Source organism: Nothobranchius furzeri, chromosome 14 (genome assembly GCF_043380555.1).
Source record: "Nothobranchius furzeri strain GRZ-AD chromosome 14, NfurGRZ-RIMD1, whole genome shotgun sequence".
In the NCBI taxonomy this organism is placed as follows: Eukaryota; Metazoa; Chordata; class Actinopteri; order Cyprinodontiformes; family Nothobranchiidae; genus Nothobranchius; species Nothobranchius furzeri.
Genome location: NC_091754.1, coordinates 43,010,338 through 43,037,770, shown reverse-complemented (window position 1 = coordinate 43,037,770; position 27,433 = coordinate 43,010,338). Strand labels below are relative to the sequence as shown.

At 44.3% G+C, this 27,433-nt stretch overlaps 20 non-coding genes across 20 annotated transcripts; 12 read left to right on the top strand and 8 right to left on the bottom strand.

The window, feature by feature from the left end:
* Window positions 1–1,154: 1,154 nt before the first annotated feature.
* trnad-guc (transfer RNA aspartic acid (anticodon GUC)) lies at window positions 1,155–1,226 on the top strand. The gene has a single exon. It is a non-coding gene; the product is annotated as a tRNA-Asp (tRNA).
* A 1,904-nt stretch (window positions 1,227–3,130) lies between these two features.
* Window positions 3,131–3,201, bottom strand: trnag-gcc (transfer RNA glycine (anticodon GCC)). The gene has a single exon. It is a non-coding gene; the product is annotated as a tRNA-Gly (tRNA).
* Window positions 3,202–4,451: 1,250 nt separating this feature from the next.
* On the top strand, window positions 4,452–4,523 carry trnad-guc (transfer RNA aspartic acid (anticodon GUC)). Its single transcript has one exon. It is a non-coding gene; the product is annotated as a tRNA-Asp (tRNA).
* Window positions 4,524–5,550: 1,027 nt separating this feature from the next.
* trnad-guc (transfer RNA aspartic acid (anticodon GUC)) lies at window positions 5,551–5,622 on the top strand. Its single transcript has one exon. It is a non-coding gene; the product is annotated as a tRNA-Asp (tRNA).
* Window positions 5,623–6,427: 805 nt separating this feature from the next.
* On the bottom strand, window positions 6,428–6,498 carry trnag-gcc (transfer RNA glycine (anticodon GCC)). Its single transcript has one exon. It is a non-coding gene; the product is annotated as a tRNA-Gly (tRNA).
* Window positions 6,499–7,752: 1,254 nt separating this feature from the next.
* trnad-guc (transfer RNA aspartic acid (anticodon GUC)) lies at window positions 7,753–7,824 on the top strand. Its single transcript has one exon. It is a non-coding gene; the product is annotated as a tRNA-Asp (tRNA).
* A 1,904-nt stretch (window positions 7,825–9,728) lies between these two features.
* On the bottom strand, window positions 9,729–9,799 carry trnag-gcc (transfer RNA glycine (anticodon GCC)). Its single transcript has one exon. It is a non-coding gene; the product is annotated as a tRNA-Gly (tRNA).
* A 1,250-nt stretch (window positions 9,800–11,049) lies between these two features.
* Window positions 11,050–11,121, top strand: trnad-guc (transfer RNA aspartic acid (anticodon GUC)). Its single transcript has one exon. It is a non-coding gene; the product is annotated as a tRNA-Asp (tRNA).
* A 1,027-nt stretch (window positions 11,122–12,148) lies between these two features.
* On the top strand, window positions 12,149–12,220 carry trnad-guc (transfer RNA aspartic acid (anticodon GUC)). Its single transcript has one exon. It is a non-coding gene; the product is annotated as a tRNA-Asp (tRNA).
* An 805-nt stretch (window positions 12,221–13,025) lies between these two features.
* On the bottom strand, window positions 13,026–13,096 carry trnag-gcc (transfer RNA glycine (anticodon GCC)). Its single transcript has one exon. It is a non-coding gene; the product is annotated as a tRNA-Gly (tRNA).
* A 1,254-nt stretch (window positions 13,097–14,350) lies between these two features.
* Window positions 14,351–14,422, top strand: trnad-guc (transfer RNA aspartic acid (anticodon GUC)). Its single transcript has one exon. It is a non-coding gene; the product is annotated as a tRNA-Asp (tRNA).
* A 1,904-nt stretch (window positions 14,423–16,326) lies between these two features.
* Window positions 16,327–16,397, bottom strand: trnag-gcc (transfer RNA glycine (anticodon GCC)). The gene has a single exon. It is a non-coding gene; the product is annotated as a tRNA-Gly (tRNA).
* A 1,250-nt stretch (window positions 16,398–17,647) lies between these two features.
* Window positions 17,648–17,719, top strand: trnad-guc (transfer RNA aspartic acid (anticodon GUC)). The gene has a single exon. It is a non-coding gene; the product is annotated as a tRNA-Asp (tRNA).
* Window positions 17,720–18,746: 1,027 nt separating this feature from the next.
* trnad-guc (transfer RNA aspartic acid (anticodon GUC)) lies at window positions 18,747–18,818 on the top strand. Its single transcript has one exon. It is a non-coding gene; the product is annotated as a tRNA-Asp (tRNA).
* Window positions 18,819–19,623: 805 nt separating this feature from the next.
* trnag-gcc (transfer RNA glycine (anticodon GCC)) lies at window positions 19,624–19,694 on the bottom strand. The gene has a single exon. It is a non-coding gene; the product is annotated as a tRNA-Gly (tRNA).
* Window positions 19,695–20,948: 1,254 nt separating this feature from the next.
* On the top strand, window positions 20,949–21,020 carry trnad-guc (transfer RNA aspartic acid (anticodon GUC)). The gene has a single exon. It is a non-coding gene; the product is annotated as a tRNA-Asp (tRNA).
* A 1,904-nt stretch (window positions 21,021–22,924) lies between these two features.
* Window positions 22,925–22,995, bottom strand: trnag-gcc (transfer RNA glycine (anticodon GCC)). Its single transcript has one exon. It is a non-coding gene; the product is annotated as a tRNA-Gly (tRNA).
* A 1,250-nt stretch (window positions 22,996–24,245) lies between these two features.
* On the top strand, window positions 24,246–24,317 carry trnad-guc (transfer RNA aspartic acid (anticodon GUC)). The gene has a single exon. It is a non-coding gene; the product is annotated as a tRNA-Asp (tRNA).
* Window positions 24,318–25,344: 1,027 nt separating this feature from the next.
* trnad-guc (transfer RNA aspartic acid (anticodon GUC)) lies at window positions 25,345–25,416 on the top strand. Its single transcript has one exon. It is a non-coding gene; the product is annotated as a tRNA-Asp (tRNA).
* Window positions 25,417–26,221: 805 nt separating this feature from the next.
* trnag-gcc (transfer RNA glycine (anticodon GCC)) lies at window positions 26,222–26,292 on the bottom strand. The gene has a single exon. It is a non-coding gene; the product is annotated as a tRNA-Gly (tRNA).
* Window positions 26,293–27,433: the final 1,141 nt, after the last annotated feature.

The window sequence follows — 27,433 nt, the reverse complement described above, 5'->3', positions numbered from 1 at the left end:
TTTCACGATTGCTACATTTTCTGCCTGTTAATTTGCTCAGCATTTCTGTGGTGACAACCATGAGGACCTTCAAAGAAGGTTTACCCATTGTAAACGTCACAAGTTGTACAAATAACACTTTTTGGACCATGCATGGGAGTCCAGGACAAGGTCCGGCGGCTATCAGTCCAGCCCTTAACCGGGGCCCGAAACGTCTTTCGTGCGTGGATGGCAAAATCACCACCAGCGTAAAACCACACTGTCAACTGGTTATTAAAAAATTAAAGGGTGCAATTTAATTTAGGTACTCACTCTCTCCCTGAGTGGCAGACTCGCCCTGAGTCCGTGCGCGAGAGCCTGTTAATGGAAGTTCGTCTGCGGAGATAAACAGCCGGCCGATGGGGCAATTCTCAGCCCCCCGGACTTTGATGAGGAAGTGGCGCCACGCAACTCTCTGAAGGCGAACTCCCACTGAAGGTATCTGCTCTCCCGGGTTTCAGCACCAAAAACGTTGGGTAATTTTTATTTGTCCTGTATTACCTCAAAGAAAACTCAGAGCACACACAGAGGGATTAGATTGATAATTTGGTACATTGTAAACAACCTTAAACAGACAAGGAACACATACTTTGCAAAGTGTGAGATACTTTGCAAAGGGTGAGAAGAATCAATCCACACCAGTCGAAAACCAGTTTCCTCTCACCCCGACTCGAAACTCTGGAGTGAATTTATTTGCAAGAATACACACACACACCCATAAATTCCTCAAAAACCCCCTTGGCCTCAGGAGTCCACAGAAGACAAAAGGGATTCTTCAGATAATAGATCAACGAGTCTCTTGGCCAGGGCAAGACGGTGTTCCTGCATAAGAGACTCCCGGTCTGGCCGGTTTGGCCTCCATATAATAGAACAAAAGTGCCTAAAGCATAAAGAAGTTGCTGCAAACATTTAAATGTAAATAAGTACCTCAAGCAGAAAGGAAGCCCTCAGGCAGAAAGGAATTCCTGCAAACATTTAGGGTGAGGTAACTCTGTTTGACAATCAGATTTACCTATCAGTAAAAGTCACAAGTTGTACAAATAACACTTTTTGGACCATGCATTTTGCCAATCATGCAAAGCCAGCCAATGACTTTTATACAGCGGGTCAGTGGTTGGCTGATACAGAATGTGAGTTCCTCGTTAGTATAGTGGACAGTATCCCCGCCTGTCACGCGGGAGACCGGGGTTCGATTCCCCGACGGGGAGACCGCAGATAACTTTAGCTTCATGCATTGAACAAAATGGCCAATTTTGCACTTGACCATCACTTCAACTGCTGCTATTTAACCCCAGGTCTCTTGCGTGGCAGCTGTTGAATGCTACCACTGGCCTACCAACCAGGACACGCTAACCTTTATGGCCTGCACGTATCATGCATGGCACAGTAAAATGTGCACCCTTCGTTTTCTTTTCAGAATAGTTACTTCTACTTGTTTTTCTCATTGTCACTGAGGTCTCTACATGTTTGTAATGGAAGCTTTTTGGATTTTGATACGGCATCTTGTTGGAACTCAATTTAACTGTAAGTCGTTTTGTAAGTTGAACCTGAATGCATAAATCAACATTTTTTTGCTTGCTTTCCACATCAACTGCACCACCGTGTCTTCATTTACACTTATTCGTTGAACTGCAGTGATTGATCATTTGATATGTTTTTAGCTGTCATTTAGGACAGCCATTGGAACACAGGGTTTCTTCCTAATGTGTCGTTTTTCTCAGCATTTCTGTGGTGGAAACCTTTAGGATGTTCAAACCATCTTTACTCATTGCCACAGCTCCAAGGGTAACCAATAAATGCTGTCTGACGACAATTGTTGCACATCATGCAATGCCATCTGTTGGCATAGATGTTTCAAAAGGCCCATTGAAGAATAGGCACATGAAGAGTAAGAGGTCATTGTTCGTATTGGTGAGCGCATCACTGCCTGTCACATGAGAGACTTGGATTATAGATGACTACTAACTTTGATGGATGCATTGGACAGGCCTTGGAATCCTATCCAACAGAGGTTGCATTGGCCGGGAATCGAACCCGGGCCTCCCGCGAGGCAGAAAGGAATTCCTGCAAACATTTAGGGTGAGGTAATTCTGTTTGACAATCAGATTTACCTATCAGTAAAAGTCACAAGTTGTACAAATAACACTTTTTGGACCATGCATGTTGCCAATCATTCAAAGCCAACCAATGACTTTTATATAGCGGGTCAGTGGTTGGCTGATACAAAATTTGAGTTCCTCGTTAGTATAGTGGACAGTATCCCCGCCTGTCACGCGGGAGACCGGGGTTCGATTCCCCGAAGGGGAGACCGCAGTTAACTTTAGCTTCATGCATTGAACAAAATGGCCAATTTTGCACTTGACCATCACTTCAACTGCTGCTATTTAACCCCAGGTCTCTTGCGTGGCAGCTGTTGAATGCTACCACTGGCCTACCAACCAGGACACGCTAACCTTTATGGCCTGCACGTATCATGCATGGCACAGTAAAATGTGCAGCCTTCATTTTCTTTTCAGAATAGTTACTTCTACTTGTTTTTCTCATTGTCACTGAGGTCTCTACATGTTTGTAATGGAAGCTTTTTGGATTTTGATACGGCATCTTGTTGGAACTCAATTCAACTGTAAGTCGTTTTGTAAGTTGAACCTGAATGCATAAATCAACATTTTTTAGCTTGCTTTCCACATCAACTGCACCACCGTGTCTTCATATACACTTATTCGTTGAACTGCAGTGATTGATCATTTGATATGTTTTTAGCTGTCATTTAGGACAGCCATTGGAACACAGGGTTTCTTCCTAATGTGTCGTTTTTCTCAGCATTTCTGTGGTGGAAACCATTAGGATGTTCAAACCATCTTTACTCATTGCCACAGCTCCAAGGGTAACCAATAAATGCTGTCTGACGACAATTGTTGTACATCATGCAATGCCATCTGTTGGCATAGATGTTTCAAAAGGCCAATTGAAGAATAGGCACATGAAGAGTAAGAGGTCATTGTTCGTATTGGTGAGCGCATCACTGCCTGTCACATGAGAGACTTTGATTATAGATTACTACTACTTTTGATGGATGCATTGGACAGGCCTTGGAATTCTATCCAATAGAGGTTGCATTGGCCAGGAATCGAACCCGGGCCTCCCGCGTGGCAGGCGAGAATCCTACCACTGGACCACCAATGCACACAAGCGCATTAGTAACGCCAGTATTCTTGGTGCACAGGACGGTAACATGAGCAGGCTTTTTTTTTTTCTTTTCGGTACTGGACTTCTAGCCTTTGGGTTTCACGATTGCTACATTTTCTGCCTGTTAATTTGCTCAGCATTTCTGTGGTGACAACCATGAGGACCTTCAAAGAAGGTTTACCTATTGTAAACGTCACAAGTTGTACAAATAACACTTTTTGGACCATGCATGGGAGTCCAGGACAAGGTCCGGCGGCTATCAGTCCAGCCCTTAACCGGGGCCCGAAACGTCTTTCGTGCGTGGATGGCAAAATCACCACCAGCGTAAAACCACACTGTCAACTGGTTATTAAAAAATTAAAGGGTGCAATTTAATTTAGGTACTCACTCTCTCCCTGAGTGGCAGACTCGCCCTGAGTCCGTGCGCGAGAGCCTGTTAATGGAAGTTCGTCTGCGGAGATAAACAGCCGGCCGATGGGGCAATTCTCAGCCCCCCGGACTTTGATGAGGAAGTGGCGCCACGCGGCTCTCCGAAGGCGAACTCCCACTGAAGGGATCTGCTCTCCCGGGTTTCAGCACCAAAAACGTTGGGTAATTTTTATTTGTCCTGTATTACCTCAAAGAATACTCAGAGCACACGCAGAGGGATTAGATTGATAATTTGGTACATTGTAAACAACCTTAAACAGACAAGGAACACATACTTTGCAAAGTGTGAGATACTTTGCAAAGGGTGAGAAGAATCAATCCACACCAGTCGAAAACCAGTTTCCTCTCACCCCGAGTCGAAACTCTGGAGTGAATTTATTTGCAAGAACACACACACCCATAAATTCCTCAAAAAACCCCTTGGCCTCAGGAGTCCACAGAAGACAAAAGGGATTCTTCAGATAATAGATCAACGAGTCTCTTGGCCAGGGCAAGACGGTGTTCCTGCATAAGAGACTCCCGGTCTGGCCGGTTTGGCCTCCATATAATAGAACAAAAGTGCCTAAAGCATAAAGAAGTTGCTGCAAACATTTAAATGTAAATAAGTACCTCAAGCAGAAAGGAAGCCCTCAGGCAGAAAGGAATTCCTGCAAACATTTAGGGTGAGGTAACTCTGTTTGACAATCAGATGTACCTATCAGTAAAAGTCACAAGTTGTACAAATAACACTTTTTGGACCATGCATGTTGCCAATCATTCAAAGCCAACCAATGACTTTTATATAGCGGGTCAGTGGTTGGCTGATACAGAATGTGAGTTCCTCGTTAGTATAGTGGACAGTATCCCCGCCTGTCACGCGGGAGACCGGGGTTCGATTCCCCGATGGGGAGACCGCAGTTAACTTTAGCTTCATGCATTGAACAAAATGGCCAATTTTGCACTTGACCATCACTTCAACTGCTGCTATTTAACCCCAGGTCTCTTGCGTGGCAGCTGTTGAATGCTACCACTGGCCTACCAACCAGGACACGCTAACCTTTATGGCCTGCACGTATCATGCATGGCACAGTAAAATGTGCAGCCTTCATTTTCTTTTCAGAATAGTTACTTCTACTTGTTTTTCTCATTGTCACTGAGGTCTCTACATGTTTGTAATGGAAGCTTTTTGGATTTTGATACGGCATCTTGTTGGAACTCAATTTAACTGTAAGTCGTTTTGTAAGTTGAACCTGAATGCATAAATCAACATTTTTTTGCTTGCTTTCCACATCAACTGCACCACCGTGTCTTCATTTACACTTATTCGTTGAACTGCAGTGATTGATCATTTGATATGTTTTTAGCTGTCATTTAGGACAGCCATTGGAACACAGGGTTTCTTCCTAATGTGTCGTTTTTCTCAGCATTTCTGTGGTGGAAACCTTTAGGATGTTCAAACCATCTTTACTCATTGCCACAGCTCCAAGGGTAACCAATAAATGCTGTCTGACGACAATTGTTGCACATCATGCAATGCCATCTGTTGGCATAGATGTTTCAAAAGGCCCATTGAAGAATAGGCACATGAAGAGTAAGAGGTCATTGTTCGTATTGGTGAGCGCATCACTGCCTGTCACATGAGAGACTTGGATTATAGATGACTACTAACTTTGATGGATGCATTGGACAGGCCTTGGAATCCTATCCAACAGAGGTTGCATTGGCCGGGAATCGAACCCGGGCCTCCCGCGAGGCAGAAAGGAATTCCTGCAAACATTTAGGGTGAGGTAATTCTGTTTGACAATCAGATTTACCTATCAGTAAAAGTCACAAGTTGTACAAATAACACTTTTTGGACCATGCATGTTGCCAATCATTCAAAGCCAACCAATGACTTTTATATAGCGGGTCAGTGGTTGGCTGATACAGAATGTGAGTTCCTCGTTAGTATAGTGGACAGTATCCCCGCCTGTCACGCGGGAGACCGGGGTTCGATTCCCCGACGGGGAGACCGCAGTTAACTTTAGCTTCATGCATTGAACAAAATGGCCAATTTTGCACTTGACCATCACTTCAACTGCTGCTATTTAACCCCAGGTCTCTTGCGTGGCAGCTGTTGAATGCTACCACTGGCCTACCAACCAGGACACGCTAACCTTTATGGCCTGCACGTATCATGCATGGCACAGTAAAATGTGCAGCCTTCATTTTCTTTTCAGAATAGTTACTTCTACTTGTTTTTCTCATTGTCACTGAGGTCTCTACATGTTTGTAATGGAAGCTTTTTGGATTTTGATACGGCATCTTGTTGGAACTCAATTCAACTGTAAGTCGTTTTGTAAGTTGAACCTGAATGCATAAATCAACATTTTTTAGCTTGCTTTCCACATCAACTGCACCACCGTGTCTTCATATACACTTATTCGTTGAACTGCAGTGATTGATCATTTGATATGTTTTTAGCTGTCATTTAGGACAGCCATTGGAACACAGGGTTTCTTCCTAATGTGTCGTTTTTCTCAGCATTTCTGTGGTGGAAACCTTTAGGATGTTCAAACCATCTTTACTCATTGCCACAGCTCCAAGCGTAACCAATAAATGCTGTCTGGCGACAATTGTTGCACATCATGCAATGCCATCTGTTGGCATAGATGTTTCAAAAGGCCCATTGAAGAATAGGCACATGAAGAGTAAGAGGTCATTGTTCGTACTGGTGAGCGCATCACTGCCTATCACATGAGAGACTTGGATTATAGATTACTAAAAACTTTGATGGATGCATTGGACAGGCTTTGGAATCCTATCCAACAGAGGTTGCATTGGCCGGGAATCGAACCCGGGCCTCCCGCGTGGCAGGCGAGAATCCTACCACTGGACCACCAATGCACACAAGCGCATTAGCAACGCCAGTATTCTTGGTGCACAGGACGGTAACATGAGCAGGCTTTTTTTTTTCTTTTCGGTACTGGACTTCTAGCCTTTGGGTTTCACGATTGCTACATTTTCTGCCTGTTAATTTGCTCAGCATTTCTGTGGTGACAACCATGAGGACCTTCAAAGAAGGTTTACCTATTGTAAACGTCACAAGTTGTACAAATAACACTTTTTGGACCATGCATGGGAGTCCAGGACAAGGTCCGGCGGCTATCAGTCCAGCCCTTAACCGGGGCCCGAAACGTCTTTCGTGCGTGGATGGAAAAAATCACCACCAGCGTAAAACCACACTGTCAACTGGTTATTAAAAAATTAAAGGGTGCAATTTAATTTAGGTACTCACTCTCTCCCTGAGTGGCAGACTCGCCCTGAGTCCGTGCGCGAGAGCCTGTTAATGGAAGTTCGTCTGCGGAGATAAACAGCCGGCCGATGGGGCAATTCTCAGCCCCCCGGACTTTGATGAGGAAGTGGCGCCACGCGGCTCTCCGAAGGCGAACTCCCACTGAAGGGATCTGCTCTCCCGGGTTTCAGCACCAAAAACGTTGGGTAATTTTTATTTGTCCTGTATTACCTCAAAGAAAACTCAGAGCACACACAGAGGGATTAGATTGATAATTTGGTACATTGTAAACAACCTTAAACAGACAAGGAACACATACTTTGCAAAGTGTGAGATACTTTGCAAAGGGTGAGAAGAATCAATCCACACCAGTCGAAAACCAGTTTCCTCTCACCCCGACTCGAAACTCTGGAGTGAATTTATTTGCAAGAACACACACACACACCCATAAATTCCTCAAAAACCCCCTTGGCCTCAGGAGTCCACAGAAGACAAAAGGGATTCTTCAGATAATAGATCAACGAGTCTCTTGGCCAGGGCAAGACGGTGTTCCTGCATAAGAGACTCCCGGTCTGGCCGGTTTGGCCTCCATATAATAGAACAAAAGTGCCTAAAGCATAAAGAAGTTGCTGCAAACATTTAAATGTAAATAAGTACCTCAAGCAGAAAGGAAGCCCTCAGGCAGAAAGGAATTCCTGCAAACATTTAGGGTGAGGTAACTCTGTTTGACAATCAGATTTACCTATCAGTAAAAGTCACAAGTTGTACAAATAACACTTTTTGGACCATGCATGTTGCCAATCATGCAAAGCCAGCCAATGACTTTTATACAGCGGGTCAGTGGTTGGCTGATACAGAATGTGAGTTCCTCGTTAGTATAGTGGACAGTATCCCCGCCTGTCACGCGGGAGACCGGGGTTCGATTCCCCGACGGGGAGACCGCAGTTAACTTTAGCTTCATGCATTGAACAAAATGGCCAATTTTGCACTTGACCATCACTTCAACTGCTGCTATTTAACCCCAGGTCTCTTGCGTGGCAGCTGTTGAATGCTACCACTGGCCTACCAACCAGGACACGCTAACCTTTATGGCCTGCACGTATCATGCATGGCACAGTAAAATGTGCAGCCTTCATTTTCTTTTCAGAATAGTTACTTCTACTTGTTTTTCTCATTGTCACTGAGGTCTCTACATGTTTGTAATGGAAGCTTTTTGGATTTTGATACGGCATCTTGTTGGAACTCAATTTAACTGTAAGTCGTTTTGTAAGTTGAACCTGAATGCATAAATCAACATTTTTTTGCTTGCTTTCCACATCAACTGCACCACCGTGTCTTCATTTACACTTATTCGTTGAACTGCAGTGATTGATCATTTGATATGTTTTTAGCTGTCATTTAGGACAGCCATTGGAACACAGGGTTTCTTCCTAATGTGTCGTTTTTCTCAGCATTTCTGTGGTGGAAACCTTTAGGATGTTCAAACCATCTTTACTCATTGCCACAGCTCCAAGGGTAACCAATAAATGCTGTCTGACGACAATTGTTGCACATCATGCAATGCCATCTGTTGGCATAGATGTTTCAAAAGGCCCATTGAAGAATAGGCACATGAAGAGTAAGAGGTCATTGTTCGTATTGGTGAGCGCATCACTGCCTGTCACATGAGAGACTTGGATTATAGATGACTACTAACTTTGATGGATGCATTGGACAGGCCTTGGAATCCTATCCAACAGAGGTTGCATTGGCCGGGAATCGAACCCGGGCCTCCCGCGAGGCAGAAAGGAATTCCTGCAAACATTTAGGGTGAGGTAATTCTGTTTGACAATCAGATTTACCTATCAGTAAAAGTCACAAGTTGTACAAATAACACTTTTTGGACCATGCATGTTGCCAATCATTCAAAGCCAACCAATGACTTTTATATAGCGGGTCAGTGGTTGGCTGATACAAAATTTGAGTTCCTCGTTAGTATAGTGGACAGTATCCCCGCCTGTCACGCGGGAGACCGGGGTTCGATTCCCCGAAGGGGAGACCGCAGTTAACTTTAGCTTCATGCATTGAACAAAATGGCCAATTTTGCACTTGACCATCACTTCAACTGCTGCTATTTAACCCCAGGTCTCTTGCGTGGCAGCTGTTGAATGCTACCACTGGCCTACCAACCAGGACACGCTAACCTTTATGGCCTGCACGTATCATGCATGGCACAGTAAAATGTGCAGCCTTCATTTTCTTTTCAGAATAGTTACTTCTACTTGTTTTTCTCATTGTCACTGAGGTCTCTACATGTTTGTAATGGAAGCTTTTTGGATTTTGATACGGCATCTTGTTGGAACTCAATTCAACTGTAAGTCGTTTTGTAAGTTGAACCTGAATGCATAAATCAACATTTTTTAGCTTGCTTTCCACATCAACTGCACCACCGTGTCTTCATATACACTTATTCGTTGAACTGCAGTGATTGATCATTTGATATGTTTTTAGCTGTCATTTAGGACAGCCATTGGAACACAGGGTTTCTTCCTAATGTGTCGTTTTTCTCAGCATTTCTGTGGTGGAAACCATTAGGATGTTCAAACCATCTTTACTCATTGCCACAGCTCCAAGGGTAACCAATAAATGCTGTCTGACGACAATTGTTGTACATCATGCAATGCCATCTGTTGGCATAGATGTTTCAAAAGGCCAATTGAAGAATAGGCACATGAAGAGTAAGGGGTCATTGTTCGTATTGGTGAGCGCATCACTGCCTGTCACATGAGAGACTTTGATTATAGATTACTACTACTTTTGATGGATGCATTGGACAGGCCTTGGAATTCTATCCAACAGAGGTTGCATTGGCCAGGAATCGAACCCGGGCCTCCCGCGTGGCAGGCGAGAATCCTACCACTGGACCACCAATGCACACAAGCGCATTAGTAACGCCAGTATTCTTGGTGCACAGGACGGTAACATGAGCAGGCTTTTTTTTTTTCTTTTCGGTACTGGACTTCTAGCCTTTGGGTTTCACGATTGCTACATTTTCTGCCTGTTAATTTGCTCAGCATTTCTGTGGTGACAACCATGAGGACCTTCAAAGAAGGTTTACCTATTGTAAACGTCACAAGTTGTACAAATAACACTTTTTGGACCATGCATGGGAGTCCAGGACAAGGTCCGGCGGCTATCAGTCCAGCCCTTAACCGGGGCCCGAAACGTCTTTCGTGCGTGGATGGCAAAATCACCACCAGCGTAAAACCACACTGTCAACTGGTTATTAAAAAATTAAAGGGTGCAATTTAATTTAGGTACTCACTCTCTCCCTGAGTGGCAGACTCGCCCTGAGTCCGTGCGCGAGAGCCTGTTAATGGAAGTTCGTCTGCGGAGATAAACAGCCGGCCGATGGGGCAATTCTCAGCCCCCCGGACTTTGATGAGGAAGTGGCGCCACGCGGCTCTCCGAAGGCGAACTCCCACTGAAGGGATCTGCTCTCCCGGGTTTCAGCACCAAAAACGTTGGGTAATTTTTATTTGTCCTGTATTACCTCAAAGAATACTCAGAGCACACGCAGAGGGATTAGATTGATAATTTGGTACATTGTAAACAACCTTAAACAGACAAGGAACACATACTTTGCAAAGTGTGAGATACTTTGCAAAGGGTGAGAAGAATCAATCCACACCAGTCGAAAACCAGTTTCCTCTCACCCCGAGTCGAAACTCTGGAGTGAATTTATTTGCAAGAACACACACACCCATAAATTCCTCAAAAAACCCCTTGGCCTCAGGAGTCCACAGAAGACAAAAGGGATTCTTCAGATAATAGATCAACGAGTCTCTTGGCCAGGGCAAGACGGTGTTCCTGCATAAGAGACTCCCGGTCTGGCCGGTTTGGCCTCCATATAATAGAACAAAAGTGCCTAAAGCATAAAGAAGTTGCTGCAAACATTTAAATGTAAATAAGTACCTCAAGCAGAAAGGAAGCCCTCAGGCAGAAAGGAATTCCTGCAAACATTTAGGGTGAGGTAACTCTGTTTGACAATCAGATGTACCTATCAGTAAAAGTCACAAGTTGTACAAATAACACTTTTTGGACCATGCATGTTGCCAATCATTCAAAGCCAACCAATGACTTTTATATAGCGGGTCAGTGGTTGGCTGATACAGAATGTGAGTTCCTCGTTAGTATAGTGGACAGTATCCCCGCCTGTCACGCGGGAGACCGGGGTTCGATTCCCCGATGGGGAGACCGCAGTTAACTTTAGCTTCATGCATTGAACAAAATGGCCAATTTTGCACTTGACCATCACTTCAACTGCTGCTATTTAACCCCAGGTCTCTTGCGTGGCAGCTGTTGAATGCTACCACTGGCCTACCAACCAGGACACGCTAACCTTTATGGCCTGCACGTATCATGCATGGCACAGTAAAATGTGCAGCCTTCATTTTCTTTTCAGAATAGTTACTTCTACTTGTTTTTCTCATTGTCACTGAGGTCTCTACATGTTTGTAATGGAAGCTTTTTGGATTTTGATACGGCATCTTGTTGGAACTCAATTTAACTGTAAGTCGTTTTGTAAGTTGAACCTGAATGCATAAATCAACATTTTTTTGCTTGCTTTCCACATCAACTGCACCACCGTGTCTTCATTTACACTTATTCGTTGAACTGCAGTGATTGATCATTTGATATGTTTTTAGCTGTCATTTAGGACAGCCATTGGAACACAGGGTTTCTTCCTAATGTGTCGTTTTTCTCAGCATTTCTGTGGTGGAAACCTTTAGGATGTTCAAACCATCTTTACTCATTGCCACAGCTCCAAGGGTAACCAATAAATGCTGTCTGACGACAATTGTTGCACATCATGCAATGCCATCTGTTGGCATAGATGTTTCAAAAGGCCCATTGAAGAATAGGCACATGAAGAGTAAGAGGTCATTGTTCGTATTGGTGAGCGCATCACTGCCTGTCACATGAGAGACTTGGATTATAGATGACTACTAACTTTGATGGATGCATTGGACAGGCCTTGGAATCCTATCCAACAGAGGTTGCATTGGCCGGGAATCGAACCCGGGCCTCCCGCGAGGCAGAAAGGAATTCCTGCAAACATTTAGGGTGAGGTAATTCTGTTTGACAATCAGATTTACCTATCAGTAAAAGTCACAAGTTGTACAAATAACACTTTTTGGACCATGCATGTTGCCAATCATTCAAAGCCAACCAATGACTTTTATATAGCGGGTCAGTGGTTGGCTGATACAGAATGTGAGTTCCTCGTTAGTATAGTGGACAGTATCCCCGCCTGTCACGCGGGAGACCGGGGTTCGATTCCCCGACGGGGAGACCGCAGTTAACTTTAGCTTCATGCATTGAACAAAATGGCCAATTTTGCACTTGACCATCACTTCAACTGCTGCTATTTAACCCCAGGTCTCTTGCGTGGCAGCTGTTGAATGCTACCACTGGCCTACCAACCAGGACACGCTAACCTTTATGGCCTGCACGTATCATGCATGGCACAGTAAAATGTGCAGCCTTCATTTTCTTTTCAGAATAGTTACTTCTACTTGTTTTTGTCATTGTCACTGAGGTCTCTACATGTTTGTAATGGAAGCTTTTTGGATTTTGATACGGCATCTTGTTGGAACTCAATTCAACTGTAAGTCGTTTTGTAAGTTGAACCTGAATGCATAAATCAACATTTTTTAGCTTGCTTTCCACATCAACTGCACCACCGTGTCTTCATATACACTTATTCGTTGAACTGCAGTGATTGATCATTTGATATGTTTTTAGCTGTCATTTAGGACAGCCATTGGAACACAGGGTTTCTTCCTAATGTGTCGTTTTTCTCAGCATTTCTGTGGTGGAAACCTTTAGGATGTTCAAACCATCTTTACTCATTGCCACAGCTCCAAGCGTAACCAATAAATGCTGTCTGGCGACAATTGTTGCACATCATGCAATGCCATCTGTTGGCATAGATGTTTCAAAAGGCCCATTGAAGAATAGGCACATGAAGAGTAAGAGGTCATTGTTCGTACTGGTGAGCGCATCACTGCCTATCACATGAGAGACTTGGATTATAGATTACTAAAAACTTTGATGGATGCATTGGACAGGCTTTGGAATCCTATCCAACAGAGGTTGCATTGGCCGGGAATCGAACCCGGGCCTCCCGCGTGGCAGGCGAGAATCCTACCACTGGACCACCAATGCACACAAGCGCATTAGCAACGCCAGTATTCTTGGTGCACAGGACGGTAACATGAGCAGGCTTTTTTTTTTCTTTTCGGTACTGGACTTCTAGCCTTTGGGTTTCACGATTGCTACATTTTCTGCCTGTTAATTTGCTCAGCATTTCTGTGGTGACAACCATGAGGACCTTCAAAGAAGGTTTACCTATTGTAAACGTCACAAGTTGTACAAATAACACTTTTTGGACCATGCATGGGAGTCCAGGACAAGGTCCGGCGGCTATCAGTCCAGCCCTTAACCGGGGCCCGAAACGTCTTTCGTGCGTGGATGGAAAAAATCACCACCAGCGTAAAACCACACTGTCAACTGGTTATTAAAAAATTAAAGGGTGCAATTTAATTTAGGTACTCACTCTCTCCCTGAGTGGCAGACTCGCCCTGAGTCCGTGCGCGAGAGCCTGTTAATGGAAGTTCGTCTGCGGAGATAAACAGCCGGCCGATGGGGCAATTCTCAGCCCCCCGGACTTTGATGAGGAAGTGGCGCCACGCGGCTCTCCGAAGGCGAACTCCCACTGAAGGGATCTGCTCTCCCGGGTTTCAGCACCAAAAACGTTGGGTAATTTTTATTTGTCCTGTATTACCTCAAAGAAAACTCAGAGCACACACAGAGGGATTAGATTGATAATTTGGTACATTGTAAACAACCTTAAACAGACAAGGAACACATACTTTGCAAAGTGTGAGATACTTTGCAAAGGGTGAGAAGAATCAATCCACACCAGTCGAAAACCAGTTTCCTCTCACCCCGACTCGAAACTCTGGAGTGAATTTATTTGCAAGAACACACACACACACCCATAAATTCCTCAAAAACCCCCTTGGCCTCAGGAGTCCACAGAAGACAAAAGGGATTCTTCAGATAATAGATCAACGAGTCTCTTGGCCAGGGCAAGACGGTGTTCCTGCATAAGAGACTCCCGGTCTGGCCGGTTTGGCCTCCATATAATAGAACAAAAGTGCCTAAAGCATAAAGAAGTTGCTGCAAACATTTAAATGTAAATAAGTACCTCAAGCAGAAAGGAAGCCCTCAGGCAGAAAGGAATTCCTGCAAACATTTAGGGTGAGGTAACTCTGTTTGACAATCAGATTTACCTATCAGTAAAAGTCACAAGTTGTACAAATAACACTTTTTGGACCATGCATGTTGCCAATCATGCAAAGCCAGCCAATGACTTTTATACAGCGGGTCAGTGGTTGGCTGATACAGAATGTGAGTTCCTCGTTAGTATAGTGGACAGTATCCCCGCCTGTCACGCGGGAGACCGGGGTTCGATTCCCCGACGGGGAGACCGCAGTTAACTTTAGCTTCATGCATTGAACAAAATGGCCAATTTTGCACTTGACCATCACTTCAACTGCTGCTATTTAACCCCAGGTCTCTTGCGTGGCAGCTGTTGAATGCTACCACTGGCCTACCAACCAGGACACGCTAACCTTTATGGCCTGCACGTATCATGCATGGCACAGTAAAATGTGCAGCCTTCATTTTCTTTTCAGAATAGTTACTTCTACTTGTTTTTCTCATTGTCACTGAGGTCTCTACATGTTTGTAATGGAAGCTTTTTGGATTTTGATACGGCATCTTGTTGGAACTCAATTTAACTGTAAGTCGTTTTGTAAGTTGAACCTGAATGCATAAATCAACATTTTTTTGCTTGCTTTCCACATCAACTGCACCACCGTGTCTTCATTTACACTTATTCGTTGAACTGCAGTGATTGATCATTTGATATGTTTTTAGCTGTCATTTAGGACAGCCATTGGAACACAGGGTTTCTTCCTAATGTGTCGTTTTTCTCAGCATTTCTGTGGTGGAAACCTTTAGGATGTTCAAACCATCTTTACTCATTGCCACAGCTCCAAGGGTAACCAATAAATGCTGTCTGACGACAATTGTTGCACATCATGCAATGCCATCTGTTGGCATAGATGTTTCAAAAGGCCCATTGAAGAATAGGCACATGAAGAGTAAGAGGTCATTGTTCGTATTGGTGAGCGCATCACTGCCTGTCACATGAGAGACTTGGATTATAGATGACTACTAACTTTGATGGATGCATTGGACAGGCCTTGGAATCCTATCCAACAGAGGTTGCATTGGCCGGGAATCGAACCCGGGCCTCCCGCGAGGCAGAAAGGAATTCCTGCAAACATTTAGGGTGAGGTAATTCTGTTTGACAATCAGATTTACCTATCAGTAAAAGTCACAAGTTGTACAAATAACACTTTTTGGACCATGCATGTTGCCAATCATTCAAAGCCAACCAATGACTTTTATATAGCGGGTCAGTGGTTGGCTGATACAAAATTTGAGTTCCTCGTTAGTATAGTGGACAGTATCCCCGCCTGTCACGCGGGAGACCGGGGTTCGATTCCCCGAAGGGGAGACCGCAGTTAACTTTAGCTTCATGCATTGAACAAAATGGCCAATTTTGCACTTGACCATCACTTCAACTGCTGCTATTTAACCCCAGGTCTCTTGCGTGGCAGCTGTTGAATGCTACCACTGGCCTACCAACCAGGACACGCTAACCTTTATGGCCTGCACGTATCATGCATGGCACAGTAAAATGTGCAGCCTTCATTTTCTTTTCAGAATAGTTACTTCTACTTGTTTTTCTCATTGTCACTGAGGTCTCTACATGTTTGTAATGGAAGCTTTTTGGATTTTGATACGGCATCTTGTTGGAACTCAATTCAACTGTAAGTCGTTTTGTAAGTTGAACCTGAATGCATAAATCAACATTTTTTAGCTTGCTTTCCACATCAACTGCACCACCGTGTCTTCATATACACTTATTCGTTGAACTGCAGTGATTGATCATTTGATATGTTTTTAGCTGTCATTTAGGACAGCCATTGGAACACAGGGTTTCTTCCTAATGTGTCGTTTTTCTCAGCATTTCTGTGGTGGAAACCATTAGGATGTTCAAACCATCTTTACTCATTGCCACAGCTCCAAGGGTAACCAATAAATGCTGTCTGACGACAATTGTTGTACATCATGCAATGCCATCTGTTGGCATAGATGTTTCAAAAGGCCAATTGAAGAATAGGCACATGAAGAGTAAGAGGTCATTGTTCGTATTGGTGAGCGCATCACTGCCTGTCACATGAGAGACTTTGATTATAGATTACTACTACTTTTGATGGATGCATTGGACAGGCCTTGGAATTCTATCCAACAGAGGTTGCATTGGCCAGGAATCGAACCCGGGCCTCCCGCGTGGCAGGCGAGAATCCTACCACTGGACCACCAATGCACACAAGCGCATTAGTAACGCCAGTATTCTTGGTGCACAGGACGGTAACATGAGCAGGCTTTTTTTTTTTCTTTTCGGTACTGGACTTCTAGCCTTTGGGTTTCACGATTGCTACATTTTCTGCCTGTTAATTTGCTCAGCATTTCTGTGGTGACAACCATGAGGACCTTCAAAGAAGGTTTACCTATTGTAAACGTCACAAGTTGTACAAATAACACTTTTTGGACCATGCATGGGAGTCCAGGACAAGGTCCGGCGGCTATCAGTCCAGCCCTTAACCGGGGCCCGAAACGTCTTTCGTGCGTGGATGGCAAAATCACCACCAGCGTAAAACCACACTGTCAACTGGTTATTAAAAAATTAAAGGGTGCAATTTAATTTAGGTACTCACTCTCTCCCTGAGTGGCAGACTCGCCCTGAGTCCGTGCGCGAGAGCCTGTTAATGGAAGTTCGTCTGCGGAGATAAACAGCCGGCCGATGGGGCAATTCTCAGCCCCCCGGACTTTGATGAGGAAGTGGCGCCACGCGGCTCTCCGAAGGCGAACTCCCACTGAAGGGATCTGCTCTCCCGGGTTTCAGCACCAAAAACGTTGGGTAATTTTTATTTGTCCTGTATTACCTCAAAGAATACTCAGAGCACACGCAGAGGGATTAGATTGATAATTTGGTACATTGTAAACAACCTTAAACAGACAAGGAACACATACTTTGCAAAGTGTGAGATACTTTGCAAAGGGTGAGAAGAATCAATCCACACCAGTCGAAAACCAGTTTCCTCTCACCCCGAGTCGAAACTCTGGAGTGAATTTATTTGCAAGAACACACACACCCATAAATTCCTCAAAAAACCCCTTGGCCTCAGGAGTCCACAGAAGACAAAAGGGATTCTTCAGATAATAGATCAACGAGTCTCTTGGCCAGGGCAAGACGGTGTTCCTGCATAAGAGACTCCCGGTCTGGCCGGTTTGGCCTCCATATAATAGAACAAAAGTGCCTAAAGCATAAAGAAGTTGCTGCAAACATTTAAATGTAAATAAGTACCTCAAGCAGAAAGGAAGCCCTCAGGCAGAAAGGAATTCCTGCAAACATTTAGGGTGAGGTAACTCTGTTTGACAATCAGATGTACCTATCAGTAAAAGTCACAAGTTGTACAAATAACACTTTTTGGACCATGCATGTTGCCAATCATTCAAAGCCAACCAATGACTTTTATATAGCGGGTCAGTGGTTGGCTGATACAGAATGTGAGTTCCTCGTTAGTATAGTGGACAGTATCCCCGCCTGTCACGCGGGAGACCGGGGTTCGATTCCCCGATGGGGAGACCGCAGTTAACTTTAGCTTCATGCATTGAACAAAATGGCCAATTTTGCACTTGACCATCACTTCAACTGCTGCTATTTAACCCCAGGTCTCTTGCGTGGCAGCTGTTGAATGCTACCACTGGCCTACCAACCAGGACACGCTAACCTTTATGGCCTGCACGTATCATGCATGGCACAGTAAAATGTGCAGCCTTCATTTTCTTTTCAGAATAGTTACTTCTACTTGTTTTTCTCATTGTCACTGAGGTCTCTACATGTTTGTAATGGAAGCTTTTTGGATTTTGATACGGCATCTTGTTGGAACTCAATTTAACTGTAAGTCGTTTTGTAAGTTGAACCTGAATGCATAAATCAACATTTTTTTGCTTGCTTTCCACATCAACTGCACCACCGTGTCTTCATTTACACTTATTCGTTGAACTGCAGTGATTGATCATTTGATATGTTTTTAGCTGTCATTTAGGACAGCCATTGGAACACAGGGTTTCTTCCTAATGTGTCGTTTTTCTCAGCATTTCTGTGGTGGAAACCTTTAGGATGTTCAAACCATCTTTACTCATTGCCACAGCTCCAAGGGTAACCAATAAATGCTGTCTGACGACAATTGTTGCACATCATGCAATGCCATCTGTTGGCATAGATGTTTCAAAAGGCCCATTGAAGAATAGGCACATGAAGAGTAAGAGGTCATTGTTCGTATTGGTGAGCGCATCACTGCCTGTCACATGAGAGACTTGGATTATAGATGACTACTAACTTTGATGGATGCATTGGACAGGCCTTGGAATCCTATCCAACAGAGGTTGCATTGGCCGGGAATCGAACCCGGGCCTCCCGCGAGGCAGAAAGGAATTCCTGCAAACATTTAGGGTGAGGTAATTCTGTTTGACAATCAGATTTACCTATCAGTAAAAGTCACAAGTTGTACAAATAACACTTTTTGGACCATGCATGTTGCCAATCATTCAAAGCCAACCAATGACTTTTATATAGCGGGTCAGTGGTTGGCTGATACAGAATGTGAGTTCCTCGTTAGTATAGTGGACAGTATCCCCGCCTGTCACGCGGGAGACCGGGGTTCGATTCCCCGACGGGGAGACCGCAGTTAACTTTAGCTTCATGCATTGAACAAAATGGCCAATTTTGCACTTGACCATCACTTCAACTGCTGCTATTTAACCCCAGGTCTCTTGCGTGGCAGCTGTTGAATGCTACCACTGGCCTACCAACCAGGACACGCTAACCTTTATGGCCTGCACGTATCATGCATGGCACAGTAAAATGTGCAGCCTTCATTTTCTTTTCAGAATAGTTACTTCTACTTGTTTTTCTCATTGTCACTGAGGTCTCTACATGTTTGTAATGGAAGCTTTTTGGATTTTGATACGGCATCTTGTTGGAACTCAATTCAACTGTAAGTCGTTTTGTAAGTTGAACCTGAATGCATAAATCAACATTTTTTAGCTTGCTTTCCACATCAACTGCACCACCGTGTCTTCATATACACTTATTCGTTGAACTGCAGTGATTGATCATTTGATATGTTTTTAGCTGTCATTTAGGACAGCCATTGGAACACAGGGTTTCTTCCTAATGTGTCGTTTTTCTCAGCATTTCTGTGGTGGAAACCTTTAGGATGTTCAAACCATCTTTACTCATTGCCACAGCTCCAAGCGTAACCAATAAATGCTGTCTGGCGACAATTGTTGCACATCATGCAATGCCATCTGTTGGCATAGATGTTTCAAAAGGCCCATTGAAGAATAGGCACATGAAGAGTAAGAGGTCATTGTTCGTACTGGTGAGCGCATCACTGCCTATCACATGAGAGACTTGGATTATAGATTACTAAAAACTTTGATGGATGCATTGGACAGGCTTTGGAATCCTATCCAACAGAGGTTGCATTGGCCGGGAATCGAACCCGGGCCTCCCGCGTGGCAGGCGAGAATCCTACCACTGGACCACCAATGCACACAAGCGCATTAGCAACGCCAGTATTCTTGGTGCACAGGACGGTAACATGAGCAGGCTTTTTTTTTTCTTTTCGGTACTGGACTTCTAGCCTTTGGGTTTCACGATTGCTACATTTTCTGCCTGTTAATTTGCTCAGCATTTCTGTGGTGACAACCATGAGGACCTTCAAAGAAGGTTTACCTATTGTAAACGTCACAAGTTGTACAAATAACACTTTTTGGACCATGCATGGGAGTCCAGGACAAGGTCCGGCGGCTATCAGTCCAGCCCTTAACCGGGGCCCGAAACGTCTTTCGTGCGTGGATGGAAAAAATCACCACCAGCGTAAAACCACACTGTCAACTGGTTATTAAAAAATTAAAGGGTGCAATTTAATTTAGGTACTCACTCTCTCCCTGAGTGGCAGACTCGCCCTGAGTCCGTGCGCGAGAGCCTGTTAATGGAAGTTCGTCTGCGGAGATAAACAGCCGGCCGATGGGGCAATTCTCAGCCCCCCGGACTTTGATGAGGAAGTGGCGCCACGCGGCTCTCCGAAGGCGAACTCCCACTGAAGGGATCTGCTCTCCCGGGTTTCAGCACCAAAAACGTTGGGTAATTTTTATTTGTCCTGTATTACCTCAAAGAAAACTCAGAGCACACACAGAGGGATTAGATTGATAATTTGGTACATTGTAAACAACCTTAAACAGACAAGGAACACATACTTTGCAAAGTGTGAGATACTTTGCAAAGGGTGAGAAGAATCAATCCACACCAGTCGAAAACCAGTTTCCTCTCACCCCGACTCGAAACTCTGGAGTGAATTTATTTGCAAGAACACACACACACACCCATAAATTCCTCAAAAACCCCCTTGGCCTCAGGAGTCCACAGAAGACAAAAGGGATTCTTCAGATAATAGATCAACGAGTCTCTTGGCCAGGGCAAGACGGTGTTCCTGCATAAGAGACTCCCGGTCTGGCCGGTTTGGCCTCCATATAATAGAACAAAAGTGCCTAAAGCATAAAGAAGTTGCTGCAAACATTTAAATGTAAATAAGTACCTCAAGCAGAAAGGAAGCCCTCAGGCAGAAAGGAATTCCTGCAAACATTTAGGGTGAGGTAACTCTGTTTGACAATCAGATTTACCTATCAGTAAAAGTCACAAGTTGTACAAATAACACTTTTTGGACCATGCATGTTGCCAATCATGCAAAGCCAGCCAATGACTTTTATACAGCGGGTCAGTGGTTGGCTGATACAGAATGTGAGTTCCTCGTTAGTATAGTGGACAGTATCCCCGCCTGTCACGCGGGAGACCGGGGTTCGATTCCCCGACGGGGAGACCGCAGTTAACTTTAGCTTCATGCATTGAACAAAATGGCCAATTTTGCACTTGACCATCACTTCAACTGCTGCTATTTAACCCCAGGTCTCTTGCGTGGCAGCTGTTGAATGCTACCACTGGCCTACCAACCAGGACACGCTAACCTTTATGGCCTGCACGTATCATGCATGGCACAGTAAAATGTGCAGCCTTCATTTTCTTTTCAGAATAGTTACTTCTACTTGTTTTTCTCATTGTCACTGAGGTCTCTACATGTTTGTAATGGAAGCTTTTTGGATTTTGATACGGCATCTTGTTGGAACTCAATTTAACTGTAAGTCGTTTTGTAAGTTGAACCTGAATGCATAAATCAACATTTTTTTGCTTGCTTTCCACATCAACTGCACCACCGTGTCTTCATTTACACTTATTCGTTGAACTGCAGTGATTGATCATTTGATATGTTTTTAGCTGTCATTTAGGACAGCCATTGGAACACAGGGTTTCTTCCTAATGTGTCGTTTTTCTCAGCATTTCTGTGGTGGAAACCTTTAGGATGTTCAAACCATCTTTACTCATTGCCACAGCTCCAAGGGTAACCAATAAATGCTGTCTGACGACAATTGTTGCACATCATGCAATGCCATCTGTTGGCATAGATGTTTCAAAAGGCCCATTGAAGAATAGGCACATGAAGAGTAAGAGGTCATTGTTCGTATTGGTGAGCGCATCACTGCCTGTCACATGAGAGACTTGGATTATAGATGACTACTAACTTTGATGGATGCATTGGACAGGCCTTGGAATCCTATCCAACAGAGGTTGCATTGGCCGGGAATCGAACCCGGGCCTCCCGCGAGGCAGAAAGGAATTCCTGCAAACATTTAGGGTGAGGTAATTCTGTTTGACAATCAGATTTACCTATCAGTAAAAGTCACAAGTTGTACAAATAACACTTTTTGGACCATGCATGTTGCCAATCATTCAAAGCCAACCAATGACTTTTATATAGCGGGTCAGTGGTTGGCTGATACAAAATTTGAGTTCCTCGTTAGTATAGTGGACAGTATCCCCGCCTGTCACGCGGGAGACCGGGGTTCGATTCCCCGAAGGGGAGACCGCAGTTAACTTTAGCTTCATGCATTGAACAAAATGGCCAATTTTGCACTTGACCATCACTTCAACTGCTGCTATTTAACCCCAGGTCTCTTGCGTGGCAGCTGTTGAATGCTACCACTGGCCTACCAACCAGGACACGCTAACCTTTATGGCCTGCACGTATCATGCATGGCACAGTAAAATGTGCAGCCTTCATTTTCTTTTCAGAATAGTTACTTCTACTTGTTTTTCTCATTGTCACTGAGGTCTCTACATGTTTGTAATGGAAGCTTTTTGGATTTTGATACGGCATCTTGTTGGAACTCAATTCAACTGTAAGTCGTTTTGTAAGTTGAACCTGAATGCATAAATCAACATTTTTTAGCTTGCTTTCCACATCAACTGCACCACCGTGTCTTCATATACACTTATTCGTTGAACTGCAGTGATTGATCATTTGATATGTTTTTAGCTGTCATTTAGGACAGCCATTGGAACACAGGGTTTCTTCCTAATGTGTCGTTTTTCTCAGCATTTCTGTGGTGGAAACCATTAGGATGTTCAAACCATCTTTACTCATTGCCACAGCTCCAAGGGTAACCAATAAATGCTGTCTGACGACAATTGTTGTACATCATGCAATGCCATCTGTTGGCATAGATGTTTCAAAAGGCCAATTGAAGAATAGGCACATGAAGAGTAAGAGGTCATTGTTCGTATTGGTGAGCGCATCACTGCCTGTCACATGAGAGACTTTGATTATAGATTACTACTACTTTTGATGGATGCATTGGACAGGCCTTGGAATTCTATCCAACAGAGGTTGCATTGGCCAGGAATCGAACCCGGGCCTCCCGCGTGGCAGGCGAGAATCCTACCACTGGACCACCAATGCACACAAGCGCATTAGTAACGCCAGTATTCTTGGTGCACAGGACGGTAACATGAGCAGGCTTTTTTTTTTTCTTTTCGGTACTGGACTTCTAGCCTTTGGGTTTCACGATTGCTACATTTTCTGCCTGTTAATTTGCTCAGCATTTCTGTGGTGACAACCATGAGGACCTTCAAAGAAGGTTTACCTATTGTAAACGTCACAAGTTGTACAAATAACACTTTTTGGACCATGCATGGGAGTCCAGGACAAGGTCCGGCGGCTATCAGTCCAGCCCTTAACCGGGGCCCGAAACGTCTTTCGTGCGTGGATGGCAAAATCACCACCAGCGTAAAACCACACTGTCAACTGGTTATTAAAAAATTAAAGGGTGCAATTTAATTTAGGTACTCACTCTCTCCCTGAGTGGCAGACTCGCCCTGAGTCCGTGCGCGAGAGCCTGTTAATGGAAGTTCGTCTGCGGAGATAAACAGCCGGCCGATGGGGCAATTCTCAGCCCCCCGGACTTTGATGAGGAAGTGGCGCCACGCGGCTCTCCGAAGGCGAACTCCCACTGAAGGGATCTGCTCTCCCGGGTTTCAGCACCAAAAACGTTGGGTAATTTTTATTTGTCCTGTATTACCTCAAAGAATACTCAGAGCACACGCAGAGGGATTAGATTGATAATTTGGTACATTGTAAACAACCTTAAACAGACAAGGAACACATACTTTGCAAAGTGTGAGATACTTTGCAAAGGGTGAGAAGAATCAATCCACACCAGTCGAAAACCAGTTTCCTCTCACCCCGAGTCGAAACTCTGGAGTGAATTTATTTGCAAGAACACACACACCCATAAATTCCTCAAAAAACCCCTTGGCCTCAGGAGTCCACAGAAGACAAAAGGGATTCTTCAGATAATAGATCAACGAGTCTCTTGGCCAGGGCAAGACGGTGTTCCTGCATAAGAGACTCCCGGTCTGGCCGGTTTGGCCTCCATATAATAGAACAAAAGTGCCTAAAGCATAAAGAAGTTGCTGCAAACATTTAAATGTAAATAAGTACCTCAAGCAGAAAGGAAGCCCTCAGGCAGAAAGGAATTCCTGCAAACATTTAGGGTGAGGTAACTCTGTTTGACAATCAGATGTACCTATCAGTAAAAGTCACAAGTTGTACAAATAACACTTTTTGGACCATGCATGTTGCCAATCATTCAAAGCCAACCAATGACTTTTATATAGCGGGTCAGTGGTTGGCTGATACAGAATGTGAGTTCCTCGTTAGTATAGTGGACAGTATCCCCGCCTGTCACGCGGGAGACCGGGGTTCGATTCCCCGATGGGGAGACCGCAGTTAACTTTAGCTTCATGCATTGAACAAAATGGCCAATTTTGCACTTGACCATCACTTCAACTGCTGCTATTTAACCCCAGGTCTCTTGCGTGGCAGCTGTTGAATGCTACCACTGGCCTACCAACCAGGACACGCTAACCTTTATGGCCTGCACGTATCATGCATGGCACAGTAAAATGTGCAGCCTTCATTTTCTTTTCAGAATAGTTACTTCTACTTGTTTTTCTCATTGTCACTGAGGTCTCTACATGTTTGTAATGGAAGCTTTTTGGATTTTGATACGGCATCTTGTTGGAACTCAATTTAACTGTAAGTCGTTTTGTAAGTTGAACCTGAATGCATAAATCAACATTTTTTTGCTTGCTTTCCACATCAACTGCACCACCGTGTCTTCATTTACACTTATTCGTTGAACTGCAGTGATTGATCATTTGATATGTTTTTAGCTGTCATTTAGGACAGCCATTGGAACACAGGGTTTCTTCCTAATGTGTCGTTTTTCTCAGCATTTCTGTGGTGGAAACCTTTAGGATGTTCAAACCATCTTTACTCATTGCCACAGCTCCAAGGGTAACCAATAAATGCTGTCTGACGACAATTGTTGCACATCATGCAATGCCATCTGTTGGCATAGATGTTTCAAAAGGCCCATTGAAGAATAGGCACATGAAGAGTAAGAGGTCATTGTTCGTATTGGTGAGCGCATCACTGCCTGTCACATGAGAGACTTGGATTATAGATGACTACTAACTTTGATGGATGCATTGGACAGGCCTTGGAATCCTATCCAACAGAGGTTGCATTGGCCGGGAATCGAACCCGGGCCTCCCGCGAGGCAGAAAGGAATTCCTGCAAACATTTAGGGTGAGGTAATTCTGTTTGACAATCAGATTTACCTATCAGTAAAAGTCACAAGTTGTACAAATAACACTTTTTGGACCATGCATGTTGCCAATCATTCAAAGCCAACCAATGACTTTTATATAGCGGGTCAGTGGTTGGCTGATACAGAATGTGAGTTCCTCGTTAGTATAGTGGACAGTATCCCCGCCTGTCACGCGGGAGACCGGGGTTCGATTCCCCGACGGGGAGACCGCAGTTAACTTTAGCTTCATGCATTGAACAAAATGGCCAATTTTGCACTTGACCATCACTTCAACTGCTGCTATTTAACCCCAGGTCTCTTGCGTGGCAGCTGTTGAATGCTACCACTGGCCTACCAACCAGGACACGCTAACCTTTATGGCCTGCACGTATCATGCATGGCACAGTAAAATGTGCAGCCTTCATTTTCTTTTCAGAATAGTTACTTCTACTTGTTTTTCTCATTGTCACTGAGGTCTCTACATGTTTGTAATGGAAGCTTTTTGGATTTTGATACGGCATCTTGTTGGAACTCAATTCAACTGTAAGTCGTTTTGTAAGTTGAACCTGAATGCATAAATCAACATTTTTTAGCTTGCTTTCCACATCAACTGCACCACCGTGTCTTCATATACACTTATTCGTTGAACTGCAGTGATTGATCATTTGATATGTTTTTAGCTGTCATTTAGGACAGCCATTGGAACACAGGGTTTCTTCCTAATGTGTCGTTTTTCTCAGCATTTCTGTGGTGGAAACCTTTAGGATGTTCAAACCATCTTTACTCATTGCCACAGCTCCAAGCGTAACCAATAAATGCTGTCTGGCGACAATTGTTGCACATCATGCAATGCCATCTGTTGGCATAGATGTTTCAAAAGGCCCATTGAAGAATAGGCACATGAAGAGTAAGAGGTCATTGTTCGTACTGGTGAGCGCATCACTGCCTATCACATGAGAGACTTGGATTATAGATTACTAAAAACTTTGATGGATGCATTGGACAGGCTTTGGAATCCTATCCAACAGAGGTTGCATTGGCCGGGAATCGAACCCGGGCCTCCCGCGTGGCAGGCGAGAATCCTACCACTGGACCACCAATGCACACAAGCGCATTAGCAACGCCAGTATTCTTGGTGCACAGGACGGTAACATGAGCAGGCTTTTTTTTTTCTTTTCGGTACTGGACTTCTAGCCTTTGGGTTTCACGATTGCTACATTTTCTGCCTGTTAATTTGCTCAGCATTTCTGTGGTGACAACCATGAGGACCTTCAAAGAAGGTTTACCTATTGTAAACGTCACAAGTTGTACAAATAACACTTTTTGGACCATGCATGGGAGTCCAGGACAAGGTCCGGCGGCTATCAGTCCAGCCCTTAACCGGGGCCCGAAACGTCTTTCGTGCGTGGATGGAAAAAATCACCACCAGCGTAAAACCACACTGTCAACTGGTTATTAAAAAATTAAAGGGTGCAATTTAATTTAGGTACTCACTCTCTCCCTGAGTGGCAGACTCGCCCTGAGTCCGTGCGCGAGAGCCTGTTAATGGAAGTTCGTCTGCGGAGATAAACAGCCGGCCGATGGGGCAATTCTCAGCCCCCCGGACTTTGATGAGGAAGTGGCGCCACGCGGCTCTCCGAAGGCGAACTCCCACTGAAGGGATCTGCTCTCCCGGGTTTCAGCACCAAAAACGTTGGGTAATTTTTATTTGTCCTGTATTACCTCAAAGAAAACTCAGAGCACACACAGAGGGATTAGATTGATAATTTGGTACATTGTAAACAACCTTAAACAGACAAGGAACACATACTTTGCAAAGTGTGAGATACTTTGCAAAGGGTGAGAAGAATCAATCCACACCAGTCGAAAACCAGTTTCCTCTCACCCCGAGTCGAAACTCTGGAGTGAATTTATTTGCAAGAACACACACACACACCCATAAATTCCTCAAAAACCCCCTTGGCCTCAGGAGTCCACAGAAGACAAAAGGGATTCTTCAGATAATAGATCAACGAGTCTCTTGGCCAGGGCAAGACGGTGTTCCTGCATAAGAGACTCCCGGTCTGGCCGGTTTGGCCTCCATATAATAGAACAAAAGTGCCTAAAGCATAAAGAAGTTGCTGCAAACATTTAAATGTAAATAAGTACCTCAAGCAGAAAGGAAGCCCTCAGGCAGAAAGGAATTCCTGCAAACATTTAGGGTGAGGTAACTCTGTTTGACAATCAGATTTACCTATCAGTAAA